Raw genomic sequence first — 5,050 nt, 5'->3', positions numbered from 1 at the left:
TCACAAGCCTCATTGAATCTTTGAGGATGTGACGAGACACATTGATGAAGGTCGGGCAGTGGATGTGGTGTATATGGATTTCAGTAAGGCATTTGAAATGAAATGAAAATCGCTTATTGTCACAAGTAGGCTTCAAATGAAATTACTGTGAAAAGCCCCTAGTCACCACATTCCGGCGCCTGATCGGGGAGGCTGGTACGGGAATTGAACCGTGCTGCGGGCCTGCCTTGGTCTGCTTTCAAAGCCAGTGATTGAGCCCAGTGCTAAACAGCCCCTTGCACGTATGCAAATTCCCCTGGAACAGCCAATCAGTAGCTCCGCTCTATTGCCCTCTGCTGGAGGTTTGATAAGGTTCCCCATGGTAGGCTCATTCAGAAAGTTAGGGGGCATGGGATACAGGGAAACGTGGCTGTCTGGATACAGAATTGGATGGCCGGAAGAAGACAACGAGTGGTAGTGGATTGAAAGTATTCCGCCTGGAGGTCGGTGACCAGTGGTGTCCCACAAGGATCTGTTCTGGGACCTCTGCTCTTTGTGGTTTTTATAAATGACTTGGATGAGGAAGTGGAAGGGTGGGTTAGTAAGTTTGACGATCGCACAAAGGTTGGGGGAGTTGTAGATAGTGTTGAGGGCTGTTGCAGGTTACAACAGGACATTGACAGGATGTAGAGCTGGGCTGAGAAGTGGCAAATGGAGTTCAACCTTGATAAATGTGAAGTGATTCATTTTGGAAGGTTGAATTTGAATGCTGAATACAGGGTTAAAGGCAGGATTCTTGGAAGTGTGGAGGAACAGGGGAATCTTGGGGTCCACATACATCGATACCTCAAATTTGCCACCCAGGTTGATAGGTTTGTTAAGAAGTGTTATGGGAGCGGTATTTCCAGAACCCCAAAATGTATCATGGAGTTCAACCAACCTCTCCCTTTAACGTATTGTTGCTTTTGAAGCACACGGCTTGGTCTCCAGGTGTGGTATTACAATTATGGACACGTGGGTTTTTGAACACAAAACAATGTTTATTCCATGAATTCAACTTAACCTTTTAAATAAACATTGGATCCCTTGACACCCCTTACTTCAAAGATAACCCCAAAAATAATACAACACAAAATAATCAATCAAAATGTTCCTTCAAACCTCCAAAAGACTTCACCTTTAACAACAGACATGAGGTTAAATTCAATATACTTATAGTCTTTGGATTTTCAGACATCAACAGACCAGTTCTCTGGTTTCTTCTTGCAGCTTTTTGCAAAACACACAAACACTCCCAGCTTTCTCCTCAAACCTGAAACCAAAAGCAGAAGTGAGCTCAGCTCAGCTCCCCCCACCCTCTGACATCACTTCAGTAATATGAGCTGCTCCATTTCTTAAAGGTACATTGCTTAAACATCAAGTTCTTAAAGGTTCTCGCACATGACAGAAGACGTTGGCTTTCATTAACAGGGGGATTGAGTTTCAGAGCCGCGAGGTTTTGCTGCAGCTTTATAAAACCCTAGTTAGACCACACTTGGAATATTGTGTCCAGTTCTGGTCGCCTCATTATAGGAAGGATGCGGATGCTTTGGAGAGGGTACAGAGGAGATTTACCAGGATGCTGCCTGGACTGGAGGGCATGTCTTGTGTAGAAAGGTTGAGAGAGCTAGGGCCTTTCTCACTGGAGTGAGAAGGCAGAGAGGTGACTTGATAGAGGTGGACAAGGTGATGAGGGGCACGGATAGAGTGGATAGCCAGAGACTTTTCCCCAGGGTGGAAATGGCTGTCACGAGGGGACATAATTTTAAGGTGATTGGAGGAAGATATCAGAGGAGATGTCAGAGGTCGGTTCCTTACACAGAGAGTGGTGGGTGTGTGGAATGCGCTGCCAGCAGAGGTGGTGGAGTCAGAGTCATTAGGGACATTTAATCGACTCTTAGACAGGCACATAGACAGCAGTAAATTGAAGGTTAGGTTGATCTTAAATTAGGATAAATGGTCGGCACATCATCGAGGGCTGAAGGGCCTGTACTGTGCTGGACTGTTCTATGTTCTGTGTTGTATTCTCCCCGTGTCTGCATGCGTGGGTCTCAACCCCCACAACCCAAAGATGTGCAGGGTAGGTGGATTGGTAATTCTTTTGACATCAACCGATAAAACAGAAGAAAGGAAACAAACTGAGGGAAAAAGGGTCACCCCTGTTAGGGCCACTGCCCGAACTAGCAAAGATCAACGGAAACTTAAAACTATCAAATGGGAGTGCAATTGAAGGGGTCACTAAAGCACCCCAACCCCTGCTGTGCCCACCAGGCACAGAAGGCCTCAATGGGGCCCATGGATACCACATGCTCCCTTTCTAGGGACAGCCGGCCACGGAAGAGGGGCAAGATGTTTGGTCAGACGACCCGCTTGGTCGCCCGTTGTCTGGACCTATAAATGGCGTGCTTTGCCAGGCCCAGGAGCAGGTTCACAAGTAGGTCCTCCGCCTTTCCCGCCCCTCTCCGCACCAGGTGCCCGTGGATCAGGAGCATGTGGCTCTTCAACATTTGACAAAAAACTAAAAAGGGGTTGCAGCCTATAATACATATACATAGACATGGTCCACGGACTCCACAAGACTGCAAAAATGATCGGCTTCCTGGGAGTCCGTGAACCGGTGCAATCGGTGATTGTACGGCACTGCTGCATGCAACACCCTCCACCCCAGGTCCCCAAGATTGAGGGGGAGGATTTCTCCATGGAGGACCTCCAGTGGGGACCTCCGCCGCCAGACGGCAACAAGGCACGTCATGGCATGTCTGGGTGAGGGTAAGGAGGTGAAGGGTGTGCAGCAGCAGACCGTATATGAAACCTGTCTGTGCAATGTGAAAAGGCACGGAGGGTATTTCCACGAGGCGGCTAGGATCGTGGGGCACCAGCTCCCGAGGGAGGTTTCGGGGCCTGGGCCAATGTGGAATTCTGTCCCAGCAAGTTTTCGCCCAGACGGTATACACCGCACACCTGTGCATCATTCCGCCCACGAGTGCCATTGGGTCCGAACACAACCGTTCTGTGGTCTCAGATGGCATTGTGGCCGCAAGCCGGACGACCACCGCGTTGTGCTAACTCGTGGGGCGTCATCCAGCCCCCTCCTCCGCCACCCGGCACATCCCTTATCCTGGTCACCCCGGCTGCCACAGCTCCTCCTCCACCCGGCACATCCCTGATCCTGGTCACCCCGGCAGCCACAGCTCCTCCGCCACCCGGAACATCCCTGATCCTGGTCAACCCGGCAGCCACAGCTCCTCCTCCGCCCGGCACATCCCTGATCCTGGTCACCCCGGCAACCACAGCTCCTCCTCCACCCGGCACATCCATGATCCTGGTCACCCCGGCAGCCACAGCTCCTCCTCCACCCGGCACATCCCTAATCCTGGTCACCCCAGCAGCCACAGCTCCTCCTCCACCCGGCACATCCCTGATCCTGGTCAGTCCGGCAGCCACAGCTCCTCCTCCACCCGGCACATCCCTTATCCTGGTCAGTCCGGCAGCCACAGCTCCTTCTCCACCCGGCACATCCCTGATCCTGGTCATCCCGATAGCCACAGCTCCTCCTCCACCCGGCACATCCCTGATCCTGGTCACCCCGATAGCCACAGCTCCTCCGCCACCCGGCACATCCCTGATCCTGGTCAGTCCGGCAGCCACAGCTCCTCCTCCACCCGGCACATCCCTGATCCTGGTCACCCCGGCTGCCACAGCTCCTCCTCCACCCGGCACATCCCTTATCCTGGTCAGTCCGGCAGCCACAGCTCCTCCGCCACCCGGCACATCCCTGATCCTGGTCACCCCGGCAGCCACAGCTCCTCCTCCACCCGGCACATCCCTGATCCTGGTCAGTCCGGCAGCCACAGCTCCTCCTCCACCCGGCACATCCCTGATCCTGGTCAGTCCGGCAGCCACAGCTCCTCCTCCACCCGGCACATCCCTGATCCCGGTCACCCCGGCAGCCACAGCTCCTCCTCCACCCGGCACATCCCTGATCCTGGTCAGTCCGGCAGCCACAGCTCCTCCTCCACCCGGCACATCCCTGATCCCGGTCACCCCGGCAGCCACAGCTCCTCCTCCACCCGGCACATCCCTGATCCTGGTCACCCCGGCAGCACAGCTCCTCCTCCACCCGGCACATCCCTGATCCCGGTCACCCCGGCAGCCACAGCTCCTCCTCCACCCGGCACATCCCTGATCCTGGTCAGTCCGGCAGCCACAGCTCCTCCGCCTCCCGGCACATCCCTGATCCTGGTCACCCCGATAGCCACAGCTCCTCCTCCACCCGGCACATCCCTGATCCTGGTCAGTCCGGCAGCCACAGCTCCTCCTCCACCCGGCACATCCCTGATCCTGGTCAGTCCGGCAGCCACAGCTCCTCCTCCACCCGGCACATCCCTGATCCCGGTCACCCCGGCAGCCACAGCTCCTCCTCCACCCGGCACATCCCTGATCCTGGTCATCCCGATAGCCACAGCTCCTCCTCCACCCGGCACATCCCTTATCCTGGTCAGTCCGGCAGCCACAGCTCCTTCTCCACCCGGCACATCCTGATCCTGGTCATCCCGGCAGCCACAGCTCCTCCTCCACCCGGCACATCCCTGATCCCGGTCACCCCGGCAGCCACAGCTCCTCCGCCTCCCGGCACATCCCTGATCCTGGTCAGTCCGGCAGCCACAGCTCCTCCGCCACCCGGCACATCCCTGATCCTGGTCACCCCGGCAGCCACAGCTCCTCCGCCACCCGGCACATCCCTGATCCTGGTCACCCCGATAGCCACAGCTCCTCCTCCACCCGGCACATCCCTGATCCTGGTCACCCCGATAGCCACAGCTCCTCCTCCGCCCGGCACATCCCTGATCCTGGTCAGTCCGGCAGCCACAGCTCCTTCTCCACCCGGCACATCCCGGATCCTGGTCATCCCGATAGCCACAGCTCCTCCTCCACCCGGCACATCCCGGATCCTGGTCATCCGATAGCCACAGCTCCTCCGCCACCCGGCACATCCCTGATCCTGGTCAGTCCGGCAGCCACAGCTCCTCCT

The sequence above is a fragment of the Scyliorhinus canicula genome, chromosome 24 (assembly GCF_902713615.1).
Source record: "Scyliorhinus canicula chromosome 24, sScyCan1.1, whole genome shotgun sequence".
In the NCBI taxonomy this organism is placed as follows: domain Eukaryota; kingdom Metazoa; phylum Chordata; class Chondrichthyes; order Carcharhiniformes; family Scyliorhinidae; genus Scyliorhinus; species Scyliorhinus canicula.
Note: the sequence above shows the minus strand (reverse complement) of the source record.